Below are 27,898 nucleotides of genomic sequence, written 5' to 3' on the forward strand. Positions count from 1 at the left end.
AGGAAGCAATAAATGGGAAGGAGGAACAAGTGAGACGCGAAAGTTGGGAACACATGAGGCTGCAGATACTTTACGAGCCAAAACAACGGGGTAATGTGCTCACAAAGTATGGTGGGAGGCGATGGGGTGGTAAATGCGGCGGCATTATGGCACACCAAAACAACCACTCTCCTATGAAAGCGGAAAACGGTAAAAATCAAACAACAAAAATGAATGCGAAATATGTGAAAAATGAAATCAGAGTCAGAAAGTACACGGAGAGCAAATAAGCAAACGAAGTGGAGAGTGAGAGGCCTGCGAATACAAGCGAAGAGATGTGAGCGATGTGCTGAAAACTAAAAGGCAGGTTGAAATTAAAATGTGTGTGTGTGTGAGCGCCGCACAACACACTTATAGGCGGCGATACAAATCTAAATTACAACGAATATGAATGCGAACGCGAAAAAGCGAGCGAGTGTGTGAGCGAGCAAAGGAAATCACTTAATTTTTGACATTTTCGCAGACGCAGTGAATTTCACCGAGCGAACGAAAAATATCAGCATATCGAAAACACCAAGAAATTTCGCAATAATAATAATAATAATCGTAAAATTATATTAAGGAAGTTTAATTCTAATAAGCCGAAGCAGGTTGTGTTAGTACTACGTGTGTACATATATATTGATACGTGTGTGTGTATGTGTATTAAGTAACGACTCATGTGTATTTGGTGTTGTTCTCATACAAGTAATGCGATCGTCTCACTAAATGTGGTTAAAATAAGCGTGAATTAAATCGTTTGTAAAAAATTGTGCACAAAATAAGTATAACGGTAAAAAATCAATGAATTGAGTTATCTGCAGTTCGCCGTGTGCCAAGCACTCATATCTCATCTACATACGTGTGTTCGAACTCATATGCATGCTTCCTTCCGGGTTGTGGCACATTTATATGGCTAATAGTATATGGTGTAAATATATATTTTCATAACTGCAAGCATAGATATATATATATATGTGTATATATATGCACAGACAAAGTCTTGTCAAGGCATAAGCGAATTTGTGCAGGTAATTACCGGCAGCGGAAGTAATACGTGATTGCGGAGACGATTTTTTCCACCTTTTTAATTTCGTTTAATGCGCTGACAATATATTTTTAATAAATTTTCCTTGCTATGCGTCTAATTATATGCCTCGAACTATGAATTTATGTTTGTCTGCTAAGTTGGTCGCTATTACTATACCCCACTATAAGTTTATCACTATTGTAGGTACATTTTTTCAGTACAATGCTACAACGCCTAAAAATATGCAATGTATTTTAAGAACAAACAACACAATCAACAAATACCTAACCTCACAATTTCACTCACTACAGTCTGTCAGTAGCGTTTATTTATTTATTTTGTTTCACTGCAGCAAAAGCTTTTGAAAGCTTTTCGCTAAGCTTTCGACAAAAGGATATGTTTACAGTTTTATTGTAGTTCACTCTCTAACTGTCAGAACTGAAGTTTGACAATTGTCTGCGTCGTGAGACAGCCAATGACATAAGCAAAAATAAAACAATATCGAAAACTCTCGCGCTCTAACACACAAACGCCCATCAGCAGCCACCGTGTACGCCATTTATACTGGTAGAGGTTATTGACAGACGCACATTGTTACATATCGGCGTGTATATTTATAGGTTAAAATGTGTGGTTAGCAAATGATGGTCAATTTGTTATGCATGCGACAGCAAGTAAGCAGTGAGCACTGAGAGAACCAGGACCTCAACTGGCAGGCGTTTTTCAGAAACTCGGAACGTAAATAAGCACCCGGTAGGAACTATAGCACATTGTTTGATGTGCTCTTAGTCACTCTCTTTCGTGGATACTCTGAACTGCGCTAAAACGCCTCATTTCAGTATTCCAAATAGTAGATACGTTAAATTTTCCTCAGATTTCTAAGATTAACGAAACTTCTTCGATAATTTATATTCCATATATGTATGTATGTATCTACCATTTCTTAAGCAGACTTTTTCAGTTATATTTTTCTCTCTCTAGGAACTTAAATACATATGTATGTTGGTGAATCAAATTACAACATTTATCATACAACGTAAACAAACGTTAAATGAAGGTAACATAAAAAGAAAGAAAACTTAGCGTAGGCCAAACGTAAAAAGAGAAAACATAACTTTACCTAGACGTAATGTAATATAACGTAAACGTAACACAAAAAAATAAAACGTAACGTACGTGTGACGAGAAAAAAAGAAAGCATAATTTAACATAGGCTTAACGTTAACGTAATGTAAACGTAAAGACTACGTTACGTAACGTAACGTAATTTAACGTATTCCATATACCTGTCATTTCTTTAGCAGACTTTTTAAGATATTTTATAGATAAGTAGGTAAATGTAACGTAAGCTTAACATAACATAATGAAACACCAAAGTTACGTAAACGTAACATAAAATTAAAAGTAACATAAACATCAAGGTAAAAAACATAGAAAATATCAGGTAGACTCAACGTAAACTAACGTAATGTAATGTAACGTAAATAAAATGTTACGTAAGTAAAATTAACGTAAACGTGAAACCACGTAGCGTAAAAGTAACGTAAACGTATGGAAACTTAACGTAACGTTAAGTAACGTATACGTGTAGTTTATAACGAACACCATAAAAAAAGTTTACATTTAGAGACTAAATTGAAAGTGTAGTGGAATCGAAGTTATTTAAACTTAAGAGATCTTAAATTCTTATCAAAAGAAAGCAATACGGCACACATTTTAAAGCTCTCTATTAAAAGCTTCCGAACGCGTTCAATATCTACCGTCTATTGCGGTAGAAGTTTTACTTACCATACACATCCTAAATTTTCTACAGGGTGCCACTTATTGCGCCATCTTTCCAATTTTGTTTGTTTGCTCATTGCCTCAACCGATGTCCGCATTTGTCCTTAGTCCTCTACAATGCGGCTCTCTGCCTTGTAATTTCCTATTCTCGCTCACACTCTTTTGCCGCATTTCTACTCTATCGCTCTCTCTGGCAACACACACACATACTGTGATTTCATTTTTGACAGCACATTGAATTTCTTGTTTTTGGCGCAGCGTGGAAAGTGCAAAGGAAACAGCAGTTCAGCAGCAAAGTACAGAGTGATAAATAAATGTGTTTACAATAAAGTGCCAGTGGCAGTGTGAAGAGTAACTGTGAAAATTTTTATACATAAGCAGCTAAAAGCCGACTTCATTAAAAGAAAAAACAAAAAATCTCTATATAATCGAAGTAAAAGAATTCTTGTAAAATTTGCTATAATATACGTGGACATTGCATAAAAGGTCAATAGAACGTAAAAAAGTGTGTGTAGCGACAAAAGAGGCAAGAAACGTCGATATTTTGGAGTCGCTCTAGCGCTGGCAGTGGCCTGTGAAACTTATTGTCGGCGCAACCAGACGAAAAGGTAGCTAAATTTTAATGTAGTGTGTGAAATTTTTAGACGAAAGTAGCTCGAAAGTAAGCGAAACTAGCATTTTGTGCCCAAAACTATATTAGCAATAATAACAAAAACACCAAAAAACGTAAGCGCGTTACCAAGTACATATCAGCACAACGATAAAGAAGTCTTCTACCAGACATTTTCAACTGAATTTGGAAGTAAGCAGCACTGAAAGCATATCTTAAGCCAGACGAAGCACCAATATTTGAGTAAAAAGTAGTGAAAATAGTTTTAGGAAATAATAATTTTAAATATTTTTTTACAATTAAAAGCTTTACAAAAATTAGAAAATTAGGCACGTTTGTATTTCCCGTTAGCCAATAAAATAGTTTGTAGCTTTCACGCGCAACGCACACACACACACACGCATATTCAGAAACACACTTGTGTCTCCATAAAACGTGCCCCACGTTGTGACCGCCGCGACACCCTCCGCCACCATAACGACGACGACGTCATCACAACGCCAACAACAACAACGACTAATCACAGCAATTTGCCGCGGCGCTATTACAGTTTCCTCGAACACATTGAAGTACAATATAAAGCAGATAGCAAGCAGACACATTCGCAATTGTATCTTATAGATACCAGTGAAAACTATAAGGGTGGTGCTGCTAACGGTAAAAAGAGTGTAACCACCGCCGCCGTCGCCAAAGCCGCTGAGGCGCCAAGTGTATTGTCAGGATTGTTGGCATAAAGCATTCACGCAATCACTGCGTCTGAAGAAGCGCAAGGCAAAGCACCAAAAAAACGAGAAGAACAAAAACTAAACGAAAATAAAACGAAAAGTGAAGAACAAATTGCTACAAAACAAAAGCACACAACAAAAGCGAGCGCGCAAAAGGGAAATAGCAAAGGAATTTCGTCATCGGCAGCGAACATTGTTCAGGCCCACACCCTTGAAACCTTTTGTCTGCCTGTCGCAAACAGCGCTCACACACACAAACACACACACATATATATACATACGGCATTTGCTATTGTATGCGTGTATAGTTGTAGTTGTAGTTGCATTAAGCATTAGACAAAAACAACACACTCGTGTGTATAACCTTCATTGCCAGCGCACCGGCTTATACAAAGCGGCGACCCACTAATCCACCGACCTACCATCGACTTCATCGTCATTATCCCCAAACGCCTCCACTACAACTATCTTGCGCTGCTGTATCCGTTGTGTGCTGTGTGTTTTAACCTCAGCCAACGGCGGGCGGCGCATTGGCGCCTCAGCAACCTCGACCTCAGTCCAAAAAGCGCACTTGCACACCAAGTCGTGCACGTCATCGCTTCGTCCTAGTCATCGTCAGCGCCATCGCTGAAGCGCCTAGCCACATAGACGCTGGCACTCTCCGTAAGTCTAGATGTGTTGGTGTTAGCTGTTTCGGTGTGTGTGTTGCCTGTATAGTTTTGGTGTTTCATGTACACTTAAACACATATACATACATACATACATTTATAATATATGTGTGATATATATTAATTTGTTTGTGTTGGCTTTTTGTGTAATTGTAAATTGTAGGCATATGTGTGCCCACACACTATCGCACATTTGCGTGGTCGTACATGCAAACAATTGCCTCATTGTTAGGCTTATTCAAAAGGCCACTCTAATGCCTCTTTGTCAGCGATCGACCGCCAATGGAGAAAACCGCATTTCTGCAATTGTGTTCGCACAGTGGTTATCGGCTTAGAAGCTTGCAGCTGTTAATTTGATATTAAAGAAATTTACTTCATTGTAATTGCTCTGCATTCGAGTGATGGAGATAGGAGAAAAACACCATTTTACTCTTGAAAAAACAAATGTTGGAAATAATATAGGAGCAAACAAAAGATATAATTATATTTCCAAATATATTATTAAAATGCCACAGTAAAAATAATTTCTATGCTTCTGAGGAATGAAAGCATAACATTGGAAAAAAGATTACTAGGACACAGCAGAGAGAAGTGAAAAAAATTAACAAGAAATAAGTAAGGAAGTGCTTGGTTCGGATATAACCGAACATTCCAGGAAAATATTTACACGATTCCACCCATTTGGAGCACACAGACATACTACTATCAGCAATCCTCTCTGATTTTCAATCATATATCTTACCAATGACAACGATTTTTTCAGTCCCCTAAGCTTCTTCAACGGATTTTATTTTATCTCTTCGATCGACGGAAAACAGGTCGCCCGGAGCGACAATTTCAATCGTGGCTCGATGCTATGGTGCATTATCATCTTCAACAATTCCGACCATTTTCTGTGGATATTCTCATGAAAACGCCTCAATACAGCCAGATTGAACTCCTTGTTGACCGTCTGTCCTTCCGGAACAATGCAATCACCTTGGCTTTTGAGCTCGTGTTTTGCGTTCATTCCGATGATTTTTGACTTGTTTGCATGCCAAACTCATAAACTCATCTCTCATCGGCTTAGAATGCTTTCCAAGAAGGTAGAATCGTAATTCGCAAAATCAAGTATGTCCAAAGAGACCTGTTTACGGTATTCTCTTTGAAAAAAATTCAGCTTTATCGGGACTGGTCAAGCAAAAACGCGTCCACATCCTTCATGGTTTTTATATTTTCGTTAGTAGAAGACGTCGAAGGTCGTGTAGAACGAGGCATGTTTTTAATAATCTCTCGACCGTCTTTGGAGGCTTTGTACTATTCGTAGGCTTGTGTTTTTGATAAAACTGAACTACCGGAAGATATTTCTAGCATTCACAATGATTTCTCGCACGAAATTTGGTTAAATATATGAAAATTGAGACCTAACAAATTTGAGAATAGCTTGACAAATTAAAAATTTTACCACACAGGTACTTAATCCTGGTCTATCACCTCCGACTTATTATATTCGACCTATGCTTCAAAATAGGTCTCCGTTTCAGAGATCATTTCTTCATTCCACGTATATTTCTTCCCAGCGAGCATTCTTTTGAGACCTGAGAACAGGAAATAGTCGCCGCTGGAGGTTAGGCCTAGAAAATACGCTGGATGTGGAAGCTAGTCGAAACCCAATTCATGGATTTTTGCCATTGTTTTTATTGACTTGTGACACTGTGAATTGCCTTGGTGGCATCGTACCGTCTTTTTCTTTAAATGTGACCATTTTTCGACGATTTCGTTCTTCGAATGGTCCAATAAGCCCATTTAATAGTTGATATTGATGATCTCTCTTTTATCAAGGTAGTCAGTGAAAATTATTTCATGCTCATCCCAAAATACAGACGCCATACTGAACTAGCCGACTGTTTTTTTCCTCGTCTTAGAGTGGGTTCATCGTGAGCAGTCCACTCTGATGACTGTCGTAGGAACTTTAGAGTGAAATCCTGGTGTCATGTTTCATCCATTGTGACATTTCGAAAAACAAACTAGGCTTTATTATGTTTCAACCCTCCAAGCACTGCTCCGAATGAGCAACTAGTAGTTTTAGGTCCAAAGTGAACTCTCGCGCGTCACCCACCTTGTACAGATCATTCTCATACCCAAATATTTGTGAATGATAGCGTGCAGCATCAGCTCAGTTGATATTTTTAAAGTGCCTGCTGTCTCGAACAACTTCACTTTCTGGTCATTCAAATTATTTTGTGAACATTTTTGTTGTTTTCGTCTTTTACAACATCTTTTGGGCGTTTACCATCTACGGTGCCCATTTCACCACGTCTAAACTTGGCATACCAATCCTTGATGGTTGATTTTTTTGGAGTAGTATCCCGGAGTCGGAGACTTTCATTTGACGTTTTAAGTCAAGCTTTATTTGACATAAGTGAAATTACTGGAAAATCGTACTCCCTTTATAATCTGATATTATTACCCGAGATTATTTTCTTAAAATACGTCACAGCACTTCAATTTGTAGATTTTTTTTTGTTGCAAATCCGGTGAGTTTAGTTCGAAACGGGGTTTTGTCACATTAAACATGAGGAATATTTCTGTAAAAATTATTATTTTTTAAACAAAATTAGTATGTGTATATTGGATGGAAAACTTTAAATGAAAGAAATAATAGAAATTTTTCAGGCCTACCAAAACATAGCCTTCTTTGAGTTCATAAAAAATATAAACAGAAAAAATTTTTATTTTTTTAATTTTCTTTGAAAATAAAATTCCCTAAAATCTTCTAAAATTTACTTATAAATTACAGCAATTAGCCCCACTGTGCGCGCACACTTATATATATTAAAGTACTCATACGCACTAACCAACGCTGCGAGTCACTGTGGCGCCAGCAAAAACCACCAGCACCACTGTTTGATGACTGCATCCGACCGCTTTATTCAGCTTTTGGCGTTTTCAGTCGATTTTTGTCGCTCGAAATCACAATGCCAATGCAGAGTTCATACTTTGCCCACACGACGTATGCCAACAAGCGCATTGTTCTGCCCACCCCCGTGCACGCGTGTAGGCGCATTATTATTATTTTTCAATGATTTTCGTAAACATCGATAAACTTTGTTTACATTTACCTCACAGCCTCCGCAAATATTAATCCCGTAAAAATTTGCGTAACAAATTTCGCACAATCGCATACGAGTACAGTCGTCCACCAGCCTGAGCCGCTTTTCCTTCCTGTTTCTCGCGCAACCCGCTCCTTTGAATTGATTTTGGCGTTGAAAGTATTTGCCGAATCACATGTTTACTTTGTTGCTGGCTTATTTGCTTGTCTGGCTTGCACAGATTTGATTACTTAACTTACTCTTTGTGCTTTGCCTTATCCTGCCGTATTTTGCTTTGCTTCGCAACTCAATTGTGTGCGCGTTGTTTCTTCTTCGCTGCTTCAGTTCAGTTATGTCAGTGATTTCTTCTTAAGTCACTCTATTTTCCTTCTCGTGCTTTTGTAACTCTTTTCGGTGCTGCGCTTCTTCTCTGTGGGTCTACAAGAGTCTATTTGTGAAGTGCGCCAGCGTGTATGTGAAGCATTCTTTTCTAAACTTTTCGGTATGCTAATTTTTCCGGTCTTCAGCTATGGCTTTTGTGCTGCGTCACTTTTTGAAAATCTCGTTTCCTTTCTGCCGTACTTTTCTTGCTTGCGATCTGCCACTCGCCATTTTGCCTGGGGGCGGCTTTCTTTGTTTGCATTGTTGTCATCGTTTTTATCGCTTAATTTGATTAAAATCATTTTACCCGAAATTTCATTGTAAAAATTCAGCCATTTCACAAATGACTTCGCAACAAATCAAAATTCAGCGAATTCTTATGAAATGTTGTTATAAAAGAATTTTCATTCGGCAAGTGACAAAAGCATTCGTTTTGGGGTACACTTAAGTAATTAGTTACCAATTTGTATTTATTTGGCATTAAAGTTATGAAAAATGTTTTCCGAATCAAGAAGCTCCCACCAAGGCTTGGATTGTATTTTAGGTAAATTGCCATTAATATTAATTTAATAGATAAAAGGCGTTATTTTCCTTTGATCTTGAATTTATTTTTGACGTATTATACGAAAGTCTTAAAAACGAATTACTTTGTATAAGATATACATAAAAAATTTATTATTTACAAATTTATCTTTTCTACTTCCTACTAACTGCATGTGAACGACAAATCTAATGATCTACAGATTCAAAACAATGCTGAGGATTTGGCCATTCCATGCGAAATTGTATTCCAAAATTCCATTGAGATATCCTACACTCTCACAAGTATAGGCTGCATTAGATGACCAGAATTTCGGAACACAACATATTGAAAATATGATGCCAGGAGAAAGATCTCAATCTATTTGTTGTAAAACCGAATTATGCTTGAATCAACATATGCCATAAATTTCACTACGTTAGCCAGAATGGCTTAATTCTCTATAGGCAATTGAGGAACGCATGGATTGAGTACCTTTGCTTATCTCAATATTTCATCCATCTTTATTAAGAAATAATTGTTATGTTTGTTAAAAAGGCATATTAAAAGATTACAGACCCTATAAAATATAAGTTATACACATAGGAAATGATTAGCAAGACGAACAGAGTCGATTTAGCCATGTCCGTCCGTCTGTATATATGAGAGCTAGTCAGTCAAGATATCGATTTTAAATTTGGTATACATCCTTCTCTTCCCAAAAAGCTACTCATTTGTCTATACCGCTAATATTGGATCCCTATAACATACTGCTTTGAGCAAAAATAATAAAACTTTGTTCATAATTTTCAAATTATCTTTTACTCTTCATAATCTATGTCGTCCCCTCGAAGTAATCCCCTTGACCCCAATTGTTCCAATGCTGGAAACAGTTATTGAAGTCAATTTCCGGAATAGCATTCAATGCGTTCCTCAGGAGAGATCGTTTGAGTTTGCTGTATAGCCAGAAGTCGCACGAAGCTATATCATGAAAATACGGAGATTGCGGCACGATATTGGTTGAAAATTTGGCGAGAAATTCAAGAAGAACCATTGTAAATGCAACAATGCATTATCAAGCCGCAAAACCCAAGTTGTCGGTCTATAATTTCGTTCTCTTTTTACGAATAGCTTCGCGAACACGACAACACTTATTTAGTAGTCCTGGTTGATATTTTGGCATATCTGAAGGAAATCGAAGTACACCACACCTCGATAATTTCTGCTTTAACGTGTTTTTTCGGTTTCTGCTCACCTTTACCACGATATTCGGCCGATTATTCCAAGACTTACAGCCAGTAATAATATGTTTCATGACATTTTGGTGGTCGGAAAGCAGTGTTTCCCAAACGTTAACTCGACGCTGTCTATCGAAAAAATTGAGTGATTTTAGAACCAATAGTGGTTTCATTTTTCATAGACCCAAAATGGTTTTTCAAGATATCTGACTATTAATCGTCCATTCTCAAGCATCCATTCTTCTATTATCTTATTGACATGTTGATCATCAGTTGATGTTGATCGCCGTCCTGAACGTGGTTCAACGTCAACTCGTTCTCGTTCCCCTTTAAATTATTTGTATCAATTAAAAACAGTTACTCGCGATAAACAATTATCACTGAAGATCTTTTCCAACATTCTGAACATCTCGGTCACAGAAATTTGATTCCGCACATAAAATTTAATGGAACTTCTTTGTTCAATAATTTTATTCATCGTAAAGGTTGTCGAAAGCACTTTATGTACTTCAGAAATTTGATGTGATATTTGGCACAGCTACTACTTACAGTCATACCAATATAGAAGAGAAGATATTTTGTTGTACAGTAGCATAGCTTTCATAAAAACTGAACTATCAGAATCACGAGATTGTACAGAAAACTTTTTTATTTAAAGAGATATCATCCAGAATTTTGGCCTGGCTAAGTGTCTAGGCATTGATGCAATCACTGCAGAAATTGTTTAGATCGGATAATTATAGTACAGCACTTAGTTGCCATACATATTTTTCTTGTATCATTTGATTTCCTGCACTTGTAGTGGTTAGTAAAACAATGCCTCTAGAGAGGTTTCCTTTCCTTACAGCTATTCATATGTGTCACTTAGAATATTAGAAATCGATGTTTTCGGAATGTACACTCGGGATACGTTATCAGTACGTAATAGAAGGGAAACTGACCTTAATAGAACAGAAACTTTAAATTTTCCAGCACGCTCTTCCTTTTCTGTACTGGCGTAGACACCGCTTACGCGATTTTCTCATCCGAGGCTTATCGGAACTTTCCTCATTTTCGTGAACTTCTACATATGACTCCATCTTCTAGGACGTACGGTTAGTTTTATTTTAGTAAATGATAGTGGATTGTTCCCTACGCCCCTTGACTACAACCCAAACAATCCTAGGGGTTAGGTAATTGTTACTACCATTTTCGGCTTAAACGACACAAAATTAGCAAGAAATAGTCTATATACTGTAATTTGTGTATTTTCCGAAGACTTATGTAAGTTACGAATCTTGAGATCTTTTCAAAAACATAGCGTAACCTCAAATGTTTTTAAGTGTAGCTCCTAAATTAGAGGCCTTTGACTCCGGATCTCGGTATTAAATTTGTAATAATTTCGACTCGTTGTTGGATCGTATATCTTTCCACGACGAAATGGCAAACATTACTGAAGAGAAATATGGCGTCGTTTACTGTCCCTATCGCTCTACGTTTGTAGTACCCTATTGAAAACCCCAAAATATTATATATAATATCTTTAAATAAGACTAGTCAGATGCAGAACGGCACAAAAATCTATACGAGAGAAAGTCAATGCTTTTAATAGATATGCCAATTACTGTTACTATATATGTATGTAAGCTAATAAACAGATATATGTACATATATAGATTTATATATTCAGTAGGTATATTTACCCAAAAAATCACATTGGCTGCCAATTTCACTGTTGTACATTAAGAGTATGTTCACAAAATTTTACTCACAGCTAAATATACAGATTTGCGGCCTTTTTTGCTTTTCTCGCTTTTTTTGGTTTTTTCGGTTTTTCTGATTTTCCTTTATTTATTTATTTGGCATAAACATGGTAAGGCAAGCTCGAGATGTCAGCGACACGTGATGTCCATTTAGGGTAAGCTCATCAATTAATGAAACATCTGTAGTGAACAATAAAAACGGAACAACAAATAGTGAAGGGATGATGTAAGCAAACTGATGAGAAAATAATGGAGCTGGCAAAACGGCTCAAGGCGTCAGTGACTTAAACGAACGTGTCGGCCTAAATTGGACGGCGTGTAAAAGTGGAGAAAAAAAGTAAAGGAAAAACGTGCATTATTTAATCATGTGAAGGAGTGTTAGTTAACTTTGTTTATATAAGCGCGTGTTTATTGTGTTATTACAGAGCGATGAAGAAAGTTGTGGAGGGGAGCAAATGCTGTATGTTATTCACAGAGCTCGGCAAGAAAATTCGATTTTGCTGTAAAAAAAAATTGTAGAATGATATTTTGTGCCAAATTTTGGCGGAATTTGATTTTATGATTCCCAAAATTTTAAATACTTTTCAATGAATTTCGCAGAATGGTTGAAGCTACATACATATGTAGTATAAGACAGTGTTTATGAGAAAAACTGATTGCTTTTACTCAAAATTTCCATGTACTTATAACATACTTCATCACAGTCCCTTATGCATAAAATTCAATCATTACATTCACACACACACTTACACTTAAATATAACTGTATGCACTTTCCCATGCATTGTGTAATCATCCAGCGTCAAGCCACCACGGCGTATAAGTTACTTAACTGCTGCTCTGCAATATACTGCGCACACACTTAACTACGCCTTCACATTTACACACACACAGTCACACACATCGAGTGTGCTGTGAATGCAGATAGCACTTGGCGTAGATTGAAAGCTTTTCTGCGCGACTAACGGCAAAAATAACGTTATATTCTTTACAGAATTTCACAAGACATCAGCGCCTACTCTACATGGTTGCTTACATGCCATATGTTCGGCACACTAACACACACATATATATAATCTGACATAGAACGTGTCCTTCAAAGTAAATGCGGACATTCAGCCTGCCAAAGATGATACAAATGTTGGCACATTACAATTCGCTACTTAAGTACATAAATCAATAAAAAATACTTATAAACACATGCTCGAATATTTGCAAGGACTGAAACGAGTTGTTTAGCTGATGTTAGACATGCGTTTAATTTCCATTTCTTGAAAGCAAATATTTATTTTATGACTAAAGCGGAAGACATGATTTTTTTTTCTTTTTAATCTCAAATTTATACAAAAATTTGTTGTTGATAATGCTTTAAACAAATTTTTGAACCATCGTAATCATTTTAAAAATGTATTATAATAATTCTTTTATATAATATCTTGTAACAAAACACAGATTGACTGAGCCCCAAAATTAGAACCTATCAATCAAGTGCTCAAGTTTCGTTGGATAACTGAGAAAACTCAGATGAGAAATCGTAAGCCAGTTTCATTTTCTAATTAACTAATTTGAATATACCTGTAGGTACATTCCCAATTAGGTTCTTTACCTGATAGTAACTTGGAAGTTTAGGCAAAGTAGGTGTAGTAGTGCCTGTTACTATCCAATGGTTAAGACTTGTATCATTCGATATCAATATTTTGAAAGTTATGTGGAATTATATATCTTTCGATATTTGAGGCTACGACGAGCTCTTTTAATCATTCATAGGAGAGCTTTTGAAGCTTAGATAGTGAGTGCTGTGAATATTTTTCTTAATTTGAGTAATGGAAACCTTACGATATATTCTGTTTTTCAGCAATAAGCTTAAGGAGCTTTCACAAATAAGTTTGTAAAGCTTTCTACTTCTTCAGTGGAAGTTATGTATATTTTTTGGTGAGTTTGATAAGTGAGCTTTTGGAGCTTTTATAGTGAAAGCTCTGAATATTGTTCCAATTTTGATTTGTGGAATTCTTAAAATATATACTTGTCTTCTACGGCAAGTTTTTAAAAGTTTCAAAAATGAGCTTTCTTTTCTTTTTTAAATGAAAGCAATGCATATTTGTGTAATAAGTTTCATAAGTGAGCTTTTGAAGCTTTGCAAGCCATATCTTTTAATATTTGTCGAAATTTGACGAATGTAAAGCTTAAAATAAATTTTTGTTTTCAAGGGTCATCTCTTATGAATTTTAAAAAATGAGCTTTCGCAGATTTTTTAATCCTTTTTAAATGAAAGCAACGCATATTTGTGTAATAAGTTTCTTAAGTGAGCTTCTGGAGCTTTTTCAAAAAAAAGCTCTTATTACGTCTCTGATTTGGATTCAAGTGAATCTTAAAATATTATTTTCTTCAGTTTTACTAAATGAGCCGTATCTCTAATTTTTTATGTGACCTCAATGAATATTTATTTATTTCAAAAGTTTTACTAAAAAAGCTTTTTAAGTTTTGTAAGCGAGCATTCATGAATTCAGCTGAAGGTTAGCTTTAGATGTATCATGTCTTTTTCAAATGAGAGCTTTTATGAGCTTTCATGAATGAACTTTTGCAGCTTTAAGCTTTTTCTTAAGTGAAAAAATTATTACTATAAAATTAATGATAATTATTTGCTTATATATTTTTGATGTGGATTGAAGTTTTAAAAATGTCGGTCTTACTTTATAGCCTTAAAATAAGAACTACTTCTTGTTGTACCTATAAATGTCTGTAAATTAGTAGTCTTGACGTCTTACTGAAGAAATAGAAATATTGTTAACCATACCATCATTGATTTCAATTCTTCAAACAACTTACGACTAGTAAGGGGATTTCTGTACCGGGACTCGCTTTCTTTACAACTGTTCATATCCGACAGTTATATATATATTTCAAATATATGAAAACTACACACATTTTTCACACAAGAAATATATGTATACATATTTCTATATCTCTTTCCACAAGCCTAACAGACATTTGTGTCACAAAATCATTTAGATAGAGTCTATCAATTTTCCGTCGCATTGCGAACCCTACATATATACTGGTCACACATTTGCCAACTCTTGCTCGACTTTTTCATTTTTGTGGCATTTAATGAAACCGAAACGGAAATTTCAATTTTGTGAACATTTGTGCAAATCAGCTGACAATTTGTAATAACCAGCAATGCATTTTCCCACCCTTCACCCCCACACACACATACTTTCTACAATTGTCAATACAGAGATGTATGACAGAGTAAATGAGTTTGGCAATTTAGGCAAACCGAAGCGCACTGAAGGTCATAGATGGACACGTATGTACTTGTATGTGTGTAAGTTGCAAGCATTGTGAGTGACAAAAAGCTGGTGATGAACCTGAAACGCATAGTAGGGTATCCGGGCCATGATATTAAAGCAATCTCCCACAGCTAAGGGGAGCACTACTCTGGTTCGAGTATTGTTAATTGAGTTTTCATAAATTTTGTGGAAAACCAAAAATCTTTCATGCATGAGGACGGGACCTTTTATCTTATTTTTCGTGCAGAAACATAGCTACCCTCTAAGAAAAAGATGAGTGGCAAAGCATGTTGATGTTATTAGGTTATGAATTCAATACTTTACCATAAAATAGTTATGGTCCACCTTTCAGTGATCAAAAGATTGAACCCGATTAATTGCCATTACGTTTCTCTACAGGGTCACCAATGGCACCCTATATATGCACACTACCTTAGTCGCACACAGTGATCTGCTTCAATCATCTCCGCTGACACTTGCAGTTGTTGTTTGCTCTTTTTGCATTGTTTTTCGTTTTATTCCTCAGTGTTGGCCTTTTGCGCTCGCCTGCCAAGTTTCCTCTGTCTTTGACGTCCAATTCAACTCTTTAACGGAAATTAGGCAATTAGTGTTGCCATCATCAGCACTTTGCTGTACTTGTGGTCCACTCATGTGCTCTTTTATATTCGCCTGAAATGACATTTTTCCATTTTGAGCTTCAACAAAGCGTCGGTAACATGTGACTTGCTCTCATAGAATTTTTTTTGTTACGTTTTCACAAAATGTCATTAAGGCGAGTACTTACACAATAACACAGACTTTTTTGTAAGCTTTCGGAAGAACCTTCGCTTAGTCAACCTTTTGGCTCACATTCTGCAAGCACTCGTGCGGAAGCTACCCTTCTCAGTTGTCGGACCTCTGACAAGAGCTTTGTTGAGTGCAGATCGATAGGACACTTCTGATTTGTGCCATTTGCTTGAGTGAGATTTTAAAATAGCCTTGACAGGCTCATTATCATTTGCACGTGTCTCTTCGAACTTTTGTTTTGTAAGATGTCAGTTAATAACAACAACGATTATTTTCAATGGCTGCTGCAATTCTAAGTTATAATATACATATGTTGCTCTTTAAAAATTTGTAATAGTGTTGAACCCATATAGTATAGTAATTATGAAACTGTATCCAAGTAGTTAACAAGATATGAGCCTTCTCTTGTAGCAGTTTTGGGATCCGGTTGCATAAGTTCTCTTTATTCTTATAAGGTCAATCATTTGTTTATATGACTCTTTGATATATTTCCTTCTATATGTAAGCTTTAAGTTTTCGTAGAATTGTGAGCTTTTATGAGTTTTCTTAAGCGACCTTTTCAAAGTTTTTAAGTGAAAGCTATGTTTAACTGAGAGGACAGAAACAATTATTTTTTCACTTCGGAGTTTTTATGGGATTTTGGAGTTGTACTTCCTACGAATTGAATGCATATTTGCATGATTTTCACCAGAAGAAGCATACGCGTAATTTATAACCTTGAAGAGCTTTCATGAGCTTTCACAAATGAGCTTTTGAATACATGTAATTTTTCCTAATTGAAAGTTATAGCGGTTTGGACTACAGACAACTTCAATTCATTTATTAAATAAAAAAAACTTGTATGTGCTTTCACAAATATACTTTTCGGGCTTTTTATTTTGATAATTGAAAGCAGTGCATATTTTTGTGATTTGAACCACTGAAACATTAAATGTAAGCCACTCACGTCAGTGTAGAGCTTTTAAAAGTTTTCACAAATTAAATTCTGAATACTTGTAATTTTTCCTATTTGGACTACTGGCAGCTTTAAATTATGTTATTTAATTCGAAGCTTTTATGAGCTTTCACAAATCAACCTTTAAATCTTTGTAATTTTCTCTAATTGAAAGCAATGGATATTTGTATTTAACGCATTGGAAGCTTAAAGATAAATTAGTAAATTCATGGTTGAGCTTTTAAGAGCTTTCAAAAATAAACTTTTGATCTTACGTGAACTTTCTTTAAGGAAGTTGATATTAATATGATTTTCACCACTGTGGAAACCTTAAAAGGACTTATTAATTTCAGTGGTAAGCTTTTGAAAGCTTTCACAGATGAACTTTTGAATATTTTTAATTTATTAAAGGGAAAGCAATTTCCATTCATATGACTTAACTAACCACTAGAAACTGTGAGATGCAGATTATCTTCAATGTGGAGCTTTCATGAGCTTTCGAAAATGAGCTTTTGGAGAATGCAGGATTTTTAAATTTATTTCATAACATCAATGTGATTTTAAAAATATAAAGTTTAAGATTTATTATATTTTCATTAGGGAGCTTTTATGAGCTTTTGGACCTGTAGGGTATTTTAATTTAATTCTTAGTAGCACTATGATTTTTACCACTGTAAACTTTAAGATTAACTATCTTTTATGAGATTTAATACTAAGCTTTAAATATTCGAGACTTCTTTAAGAAAAAACAATGAATACTTGTTTCATTTGCACTACTGAAAATTTTAAGATTTTCTACAATGGTAAGCTCTTATAATTTATTCTAGAGAGCGTTTGAAGCTTTGAAATATTTGAGGTTGGTAAACTTTTTACATCTAGAAACTTTAAAATATTTTGAAGTATTTTTTTATTTTTATCTTTTCATCATTTCGTGTTTCCTTCAATTATTTACGATTACCCCTTTTTACGTAATTCTATTTGCACTTTCGTGATTTGTTTACCTTGATTGTCATTGTTTACTTATATTTTCCTGTTTTGACCTTTCGTGGCATTGATTACCTCGGAAGTAACCTCTGAGTTCATGCCCGCATACCCACACACACACACGCGTAGCTTTGCATACGCTTATTGGCATCGCGCCAAGTCCCTTCAGAATTGAGAATATTTGGCTTACTGCCAAATTTATCACGTACGCACGCACAGTTGCGTAAACAAAGTTGGAAAAAATGCGAAAAAAAAGTCCAAAAGTACAAGTGCAAATATAGATTGCGTGCCTATTTTCAATGGAACGCCACGGATACGCAGGTATGAGCATACAAATCCAAAACTTGCTATGCAGAGGCATTGATATGCAACGCCTTTGATAGCGGAGCACACTGGAGCAATCAGAAATTTTGTGAACTTTACAGTTTTTCGTTTACGCGGCGCTTATTGACTTTCGATGCATATGCGCCGATGATTGCTGTTGCAGCTGGAAGTTACCACAGTTGCATGTGGCACAAAAAAGTGCATCAATCACTAAACGGAAAAAAAATTAAAAAATCAAAAACAAAGCAATAATTCAGTTTCAAGCCATTTTCTTTAGTATAATTGTAAAATTTAATACCAGCCACTCTTGTTAAATGTGTGTGTGTGTGTGTTGGTAAATGTGGAGCAAACCGCTTACATAAGTGCACTCTGAAATATAATGTGTAACAACAACATCGCAAATTCGAAACTACCCTAGTAAAATGTGCCAACACAGACTTAACCAAATAAGCAAACAATAACATATTCCATTGTAATGAAAAATGGCAAAAAAGACGCAAAAAAAATAAAGAACCAAATTACAATAACAAATCGATACTGTGTGCCACATAAAATAAGTGTAGCAGCATGCCACATTTACTACATTCCACCACACAAAGCCATACATGCACTCATTGTTGTTGCCGCATGCTCTCATTCTCTGTGCGCTTGCGCAATGCTTGAACGCCTAAAAGTATGCAATTGAATTGTAGCACTGACTGCATTCGAAGCTTGATAAGCACACGCTGATAAGAGGTTGCCTATATGGACTTATACATGTTGTTGCGTATGTGTCTGTGCCTATTTGGCATAAATTTGAATGCATAAAGTTTCAAGAGTTGCCAAGTAAGTGCGCTTTCCATTTTCAAGTGGGTGTCAGTGGCAGAATAATGAAGAAAGTTTGTTGTGGTCCAAAGTACATTTCGTTTGAAAATTTTAATTTTATTTCAAAAACTGAGAATGATTTTTTTTTTGGTTTTTTCTAAGGATGGTTAGTCTCACAATTTTAGTTTACAAAAAAAAAAATTATATTTAGTACGGCGAAATTTTTTAAATGTGTTAAAATATTTTTGACAACTAGAACTAAGATTTAGAGGCTTTTAAAAATATATATGAAAAGTATTTAACCTCAAAAAAATATAAATTTTTCTGGAAAAAAGTGAACCAGAACATAAATTTGGTAGCTTGGCATGAGGTTAAGATTGTGCAAAGGAATATTTTACTCAGTTTTAACGCAGTTGTTGCCAGAAGAAATATACTATTTCCGGAAAGCATTCGCTCGGTTCGACGCTTCATTATTAAAATGAACGATTTTTGATTTCAGTCGGCTTAAAATAATATTTGAGCTCACAAGTCTTTACATCCTCAATCCATTATTTAATTTAAATCCAATAAATTCTCGTATATTTTTTTTTGTTTTTTGATTGGTATAACTGCATAATCTTATACAGATCAATCTTTAAAGTATTGATACTTTCTGTAACTACATGGTAGAACATGAAAGAACAAACCGATGAACTTCATTCAGCTTTTAGAGTTGAGAACTTTTTTACTATATATGTTTAAAGCTTCTAGTTCTCACTGCAATAATAATCTTAAAGACTAGTGTTGAAATATAATAAAAATTAACTGAAGTCATTTAATACAAGAAATATCACCTTAAAAATTTTATAAAAACGGTAATAAAATATTAAACATTATTATTTTTTTTACAACTTTAGTAGAATATGAATATTATTTATCTAATTTGTTCAAATTTAAAATTATAACAGCTTTTATGCTTCTTGCCATTTTTGGTTTATTCAATTTGCTTCTAAATGTAGGCAACAGTCCGAAATCAATATCTTAGCAATGTTCACATGACGGGTGATAACATTAAGGCCCTTGTGGACAGTCTTTTGAAAGCGTTAGCTTACGAAAAAATTTATCTGAAATAATTATAATTCGAAACTCTAAAGTCAGCTCGCTTCTAGCAAAAAAAGTTTCCTTTTTTTCCAAAAAACCGGAAAAAAGTAATAATATGTGTAGAATTTTTAATTTTTAATTTATTCCACAATTTTTAAATTTTCCTTACAAATGCTGATAAAAATAATATATGAATTCATAATACTAATGTCTACCACCAACCGGAATATCTACGAGTTAAAATATTTGAGATAAACTTAAACGAGTGAAATAAACTTGCGCTCGACAGACACGACTTAGTCGTGTTGAGCAGCGAAATGAACTTTTCCCCTTCGCAAAGCGTTGAGTGGAATGTGAGTAAAATAGTTGAGAGAAAAGTTCAGTTTCGAGCGCAAACTTGAGCTATACCACCCACATGCTTCTTCACCTTTTTGATAACACAAACGTTGACGATGAGAAACAAAAGCGGCGCAGACAGTAGCTGCAGCGTTTTCACCAAATACAAGAACCGGGCGGCACAACAAGCTTGCTTACTCACTCACGCTGACAACGCGACTGGCAGTGCGATATGAGAGCGCGTACACAAAATATAGAACTGAGAGCAACAAGGTTACTCAAATGGAGGACTTTTGTTTTTATTTTAAACACTTTCGTGCTCCACATTTCGTCATGTGCTTCGGCATTTTCGAGCGAATTGTTGTTGTTTGCATTTCAAAAGCGCTGTATCGGCATGCGAGCTTGTAGGCGCACGAACGTCGAGTGGTGGCATGAACGCACGTGTGAGCGAAGCGCACAATCGTGTCGTGCTCGAGCGTACGCTGCCGCCGATGCTTGACAGCCGAAAAGTATGCTTCGAGCTGAAAATTTTTTTCCCATGATGAAAATGTATTTCGATATTTTGCCTTTGCAATCGCTAGCGTCGTTGCTGCTTGGCATACGAACATGTTATGAAACGATTGCTGTCGACACGAAAGCGCGCTATTGAACGGCGACCGAGCGCTTGTCTGTACTAGCTTTTGACGACGCATCGTCGATATTAGTCGCTGCTAACGACAGTGGTGTAGGGAACAACGACACTAAGGGCTGGTGTAGATGTGTGCGTTGTTGTTGTCAGCATCGTACATACAGTCGCTGGCGTCCCAATAGGTACCAGCACACTTCGCTGCCTCGCAAACGGCCGCTTATCGGCGACAGCGAGACTGGCGAACACACGACCGAAAAGCCAGTCATACTCGTAGTACATGTGTTTGCACGGCGGTGCGCCTTACTGTTTTGGGAGCACTACAGTTAGGCGGCAGTAGAAGAGTGCGCACGAAGCAGAGAAGCAGCGCCACATAGCCTCAGAAGCACAGTGTTAGACAGACAGAAAAGTGTATCGCACGGCGCACAGCGCACAGCATAAACTCGTATCGAATCCAATCGTCTCTGAACGGCAGCAACGAGCTCCTGCTAGCAAGCCAATAAAACACAAACTAATTGAAAGCGTGTGAAGTAATCGCAAATTGAATTTTTAAAATAGTAAAAAAAGAACAATCAGCTTTACTGGCGAAACTGATTAGTAGTATATAAAATAAGTAAGACAAAAAAAAAATACGAAAAAAATTGTTTGGTGTTTAAGAAGCGGCACGAAGCAGGATAGCTGTAAAACGCATCTAAAGCCGTCTTGTTTTCTATTCAATTGACATGGTGTTCTGTTCCTGCTGCCTATAGCGGTAAAGAGTTTGCAAAGCCGAAAACAGTGAAGCCTTTAAGGCAGCTCAAGCAAAATTTTTTTTCTTTCGATTGGTGTATATGCAACGTGAGGTGAAGTAAGCCACAAAAGCCGGAGGACAACACGCAGTGAAAAAAATTTACGGTTTTTTCCGTTTGTTTTCTTCCATCTTTCCGGTTAGTCACTTGTCATGGTTGCCAAATGTTGTTTGTGTATTTCCTTTTTGTATTTTAATTAATTTATATAATTGTTGACTGTATAAATGTGTGCGTGCAAGTAATTTTTATTAATAGCTATGAATTAGCAACTCAACCAAAAGTATGTTTCAATATATGTATATATTTCATAATATTACTGAAAGAATCTGTTGCCAACAATTAGGCTACACGAATGAAACTCTTTGTATGACGTGTGATTTTTGGCGATTTTTGTTTACTCTTGCCGGTAGCTATAATTACAGATGTGTTTAATACCGGCTCGCATCAGCTGGTCTCTCTTGAAAGTATGCCTAGAAGAACTGTAAAATATTTTTAGGTTTATAGAACTTTTGAATAAGTAATGAAATAATTTCCACATAATTTTTTGTTACATTTAAGTCTATACTTAGATATTCTGAGCATAATTCTTATATAGCCTATACATATTTATAACAAAAACTTTAAAAAAATCACACCTCATTCAAATAGCATATTTCTTAGAGCCTAATTGTAGGTAAACTTTTCTGGTTGAAGTGAAATATTAACTTGTTTTTAAAGTTGTTTTCTCCAGAGTGTTGCGATATTCGTCTAAAAAGAAAATCTTCTCTGTCTACGTTAAATTGTGAATAAGATTTTCTCATTTTTAAAGCAAAAGTTTGTATAAAAGCATTTTCTTAAATGAGATCCAAGTAGTTCATGAATGAATTTTATGTAAATGCTTACAAACTTGTACATGCATACTTATAGGCGCTATTTGGAAAATGACTTAAATTTGCTAAATTGGTAAAAAAAGAATAAAGTTTCATTTTTGAAACATAAGATTCAAAAGTAAGTTCTAATTTTTACTTCCTTGGAATTTATTTGCAAGCAATTATTGAAAAAATATACCATAATAAGAATTATAGCATAACTTAAGGCGAAACTGTAATTACTTCCTACTGGAGGTTTGATGTTTATAGCCAGATATATATTTTTCAATGTTAGTTTCATCTGATAAATTTCTCTTAGGAAGTTCAAGAGCTAATAAATGCCGTAGTTAATCGATTTAGTCTAATAAAGAAAATTTTAAAAATATTATTGCTTTAGAATTTAATTGAAAAAAAAAAATTCACTGACGTTCCTGGAATTGAATAACTGAAAAACATATTTAGCGAGCTTATTTAAAACATATATTAAACATGTAAATAATAAAAGGCAGCCTAAAAGTGTGCACTTACTTTCGATAATGGTTCAACATAGCATACAATTGGGAGTTGTCGGGAAATAAAGGCCTAGTAAAGTATTATTAGTTATTAGAATTGAATCTACATGCCAATTTTTAAACTCTTTTTTAAAAAAACATTTATAACCGTGTAAAAAATTATTCCAAGTGTCAGAGCAATTATTAAAAAAAATATTTATTTAGTAAACTTCATCAAAGTATAAAGAGAAGATTAAAAAAATGCTGAATTTAAAATTACTAACATCCTAAAGATATGCTGCACTTTTAGAGTGTATAGAAATAATACTTTCCCTCACTTTTTGTTAAGCGAAGCATACCTTTAGGATGCTTCATAATTTAATATTTTCCAATTATTACAAGCACCTTCTGCAAATTACTTGAGCAATTTTTAGAACCATTTTTTTTAATGAGATTCATTCTTAAAATATTAAACAAGAAAAATTTTATTAAGATATATAAATTATGAAACATTTATAGAGAAATGATAACACATAATTAAGTATACTTTATATAGTTATATATATAAAGGCATATATATGTATATACATATAGGTTTCTTATTTTTGACCGAAAATCTTGCAAAGTCTTAATATGAAAAACTTACATTATATACCAAAACGTATCACTCTTTAAATAATCAATTCTTGTTTAAACCAAGACCCTTTCTCCTCTAGCCCACACATTTTTCTCAAATCTTTTTATGCGCTCTACGCTTTACCGTATTTTTCGCACACAAAAGTAATCGATTTCCACCTAGCATACGTGCACAATAAGCGACCGCTGTCAGCTCGTCAGCTTACCTGGCAAATCACATGCTTTACAGCCCGAAAGTATGCCACAAAATGTACTTTGACCGGGTTAAAGGCGATAGACGACAACGCTGGTTGGCAAAAGGTGCTGGCTAAACGTAAATAAACAGCGATAAAAAAAGAGGAGAAAAAATGTGCGAAAATAAACATCAAAAGGGAGGCAAAAAGTGGTAGTTAAATACGCAACAAAAAGCGTCAGGTACTGGGGTATATAAAGTGCAGTAAAAGTGGAAAGTAAGCAAATAAGCAAGTTGTAGCCACATTGGCGCAGCATGCTACAACTTAATGCGCCGGGGCCACTCGCAGCACACAAAGTGCAGCGTCATCATCATTATGATCACAACGATGATTACTGCTTGTGTCCGCTCACCCGCACACCCGTGCCGTTGTTAAGGCAGGACTTCTTGTTTCTTTTGCGCCGCGCGCACTGTTGACGTGGCTTGCATTTTTGCACAGCAGTCTCTAGTTGTTGTTGCTGTGGTTGTTTTTTCTCTACCTTTTTTGCTAGTTGTGATGCCGTCGTCACCGCCGCTGCCCTTTAGCTGTCACTGTTTATTTGTAATTCCAGCGGTTCGCTTGCTGTTTTAATTTTGTTTTCAATGTTTTTGTTGTTGCTTTGTTGTTTTCTAAGTCCGTTTTTGACGTAAAGTAGCAAAAATTTAGCTCAGGATTTTAATCCTTTTAGCAGCCGAGCGCGCGCTCCGACTGCGTGACATCCGCTTGCCGCGCTGCGTGTCGCCTGGTGTGCCTCGGTGTATATGTGTAGGGTTAAGCTGTGTCTGTGTGTGCGTTGGGACAGAGTGGCGCCAGGGCGCACTTTAATGTTGGCGCAATTTGTTTGAAAGGCTTAGGAGTAAAACATCTTAATCCAATTAGCAGTAATGTTGTGCGATTTGAATGCCACTGATGATGCTGCATTCCGTTTGCGGAAGAAAAATGAGAGAAAATGCCGACAAGAAGTGCGCTGCTTGCCGCTAACCTGGACTGAGGTTGCCAGACCTTTTTGTGTGTGGGTTTTCCTGTAAAGGTATCATCTGATTTAGAGGGAAGATTAATATAAAGTTGATAACAAGAAACGTTGGTGAGAAAAATTAAATTAAATAAGTTCTTTATGTGGCTTGAAAAAATGAAGGTGAAAAGAGGCTACGGCTTGAACTCAGTTTTATTATCTTTCTTGCCTGCAAGTATTTGGAGATCGGGTGTTATGTATTAGTATAATATTGAGAAGAAAATTTGTGAGATATTTGAGAGCCCGCTTTAATTCCTTTAATTAAAGCCTGATGTATCACTTGTAAACCCAGAGGATGCTTAGAACGAGGTTTCTTATGAAGGAAACTTCTATTATCGTTAAAAAACCTTCTTAAATATGATTGTCATATTAAATCTTTCACTAAGAATCACAAGAAAATTTTGCTTTGACTGGCATATACATACCTTATATTTCTAGTTATTGCATAACACTTGAAGCATTACTCCTTATTTATCAGGATTGTTCAACTGCTTCTCATCTCGTTTGTCACAAATTTTTGTAATCAGACAACCTTCTGTCAGAAGTGAAACCGTTTCAGGAGTTTCTAGTGTTTTCATTGCCTAAAAGCATATCTATAATATTAATATACTTAAAGCAACGAAGCAGAGAACCAATCAGTTGGGCTCAGTAATATTCAGTTTTTTCTCTCTTTCTCTAACCTAAATGGTAATTTTTTGGTAATTTTCGGTTTTTTCTCTCTTTCTCCAACCTAAATGGTTGCAGTCACCACTTAGTTAATACATCAACCTAACGAGAACCTCATGTAAATATCTTCGTACTATTTTAGTATACTAATAAATAGTTTTTTCTTATACAAGTAGATTGTTCACCTATTTTTATTTTACCAATTTTTTTACACCCTAAATAGGGTATATTAAGTTTGCCTCAAAGTCTGTCATACCAAGAAGTAAATATCGGAGTCTTAATAAAATATATAGTTTTTGATCTATCTATCTGAAAATTCACACACAATCTTTTCTTCCCAAAAAGCTGCTCATTTGTCGAAACTGAGCACATCGGACCACTATAGCATATATGTAGCTGTCATATAAACTTAATGATTGAAATCAAGTGCTTGTATGGAAAACTTTTTCATTTGACAAGATATCTTTACCAACCTTGGCACAGGTCATTTTCTAAAGAAATACTTTACTCTTCGAAAAAATTTATCAGATCGCTCTACTAAAACATATAGCTGCCATGCAAACTGACTGATCTAAGTAAAGTTCTTGTAAGAAATATTTGTATTTTTCAAGGGTATTATAGGTTCGAAGCAACTGAAATTATCATTCTTAATTGTTTTCTTTCATATATACTAAATCTCTTATTTTATTTGCTTCCTCAAGCTGAAATAATGCAAATAAATCAAAATTGAATTGCAATTTCACAATATCCGTTTAAGTGCGTGTGCACTTGCGCTTTTCAATATAAGACTTACTCCAACAATACATATTGATTTAACAAAGTTAACTGTAAATTCGGCATTTGCAATTTTACGTTAGCGTTTTTTTCGAGCAGCGTATTTGAGCAGCACTTGTGAGCGTTGTTGTCGCTCTGGCGCTTCGATTTCTAAACACAGTTGTGAAATACACAAATCGTCGGGAAAGCAAACACTAAATATTTTATTGTATAAAAAGTAAATATATACATATGTATATGCAGATACAAGGGCACGAACACTGATATATAACGGTAAATTTATGTTACGAAGGCATATCAGTGCTGTTATTGAATATTTTGGGGAAAATTTATTGCATTTGTGATATTCGCCAGCAGCAACGCTAACCCTAAACACGCTGTACTTTCGCTTACCGTTATATATGAATATTGGCAAATGCCTGTGCATTTACATTCATATTTATTTATATGAATTTGCATGGCGCACAAAATATCGAGTAAATCTAAGCCCACTTATGGGCCATGCAAATATATGAATTTGTATGTAAAATAAAGCAAAATGGCAATATATTGAACTGTCAGTTTAGCAGTCAAAGAATTGGCATTGTATTAGTTCATGTGCATGCCGATATCGGGTGTCATATATTTATTTGCTTACACAAATATTTATTATAATGCGCTCACATATGTATATGTATTTTATATTGTGTGCTTTTCTATACAAATTGATTGTCTCATGTGACATTTTAAATGGAAATTCTTGTCGTAGATTTTTACACTCCAAACTGACATTTGACGTTTTGACACAGACAATACAACAAAAGTGGGTAAGCGTTCGAATGTGTGTGCGAACTGTCACATCGGTATTGTTTGACAATCAGCTTTTTGTTGTAACTACTTATGTAATCAGTATAATATTAGTAGAATCGATTCGTTTTCTTGCTGCTTGCCTCAGCTGTCATGTAAATAGCAAGAAATTGTTGTAGTTGTAGTAGCTAGGTATATTTATATCATGGCATTTACGAAAATCTTAACTGACTTTCACTTTCTGCTGCTGTCAGAAAATGTTGACTCTCAAAACTGGAATAAAATTGACACTGAAAATATTTTTCTTATTAAATTCGGCAAGGTTACTACAGTATATCATGTTCTTTATGTTTTATGTTTATGTTTCTTGGATTTGCAATTTCTGTGCCATTTTGTTTAATAACTAAAAAACAAAAAAACGTGATAAAATTTAACTCGAATCCATATGTAATTTAAGCGCTTTTCCTATCTCCATTTCATTTTGTCACTCTAATGTATTTATGTCAGTACCTTCGGTGGTTTACGAGTGATGCTGTTATGACCCTGCAATGTTGCTAAGCTCTTGTTTTTCGCTAAAATATAGAGCTTTTTGGTCTATCCACCATCAACAGAACCACAAAGAAATTTTCTAGTATGCACTGTGTCTTGTTTATGTTCCAAGACTTGAGATGTTCCTTTAGGGAGCAGACCGGCTCGTCTGCCTTTACATTTCCTTATGTTCCTTTATAACCAGGT

General features: G+C 35.4%; 1 long non-coding RNA gene across 9 annotated transcripts in view; it reads left to right on the forward strand.

Annotated features, from left to right (window-relative positions):
* The first annotated feature begins 1,030 nt into the window (after positions 1-1,030).
* Positions 1,031-27,898, forward strand: part of LOC105229869 (complexin) — a 349,701-nt gene continuing 322,833 nt past the window's right edge. For 2 of the 9 annotated variants that reach the window (XR_007421473.1, XR_007421477.1), the window contains exon 1: positions 21,286-21,876. This is a non-coding gene — a long non-coding RNA (complexin). Of the gene's footprint in view, positions 1,050-3,092; positions 3,439-3,485; positions 3,633-21,256; positions 21,877-27,898 lie in introns of those variants that run through there. The other 7 variants (XR_007421475.1, XR_007421474.1, XR_007421476.1 and 4 more) reach the window with 7 other exon arrangements.

Source organism: Bactrocera dorsalis, chromosome 2 (assembly GCF_023373825.1).
Source record: "Bactrocera dorsalis isolate Fly_Bdor chromosome 2, ASM2337382v1, whole genome shotgun sequence".
Lineage (NCBI taxonomy): Eukaryota > Metazoa > Arthropoda > Insecta > Diptera > Tephritidae > Bactrocera > Bactrocera dorsalis.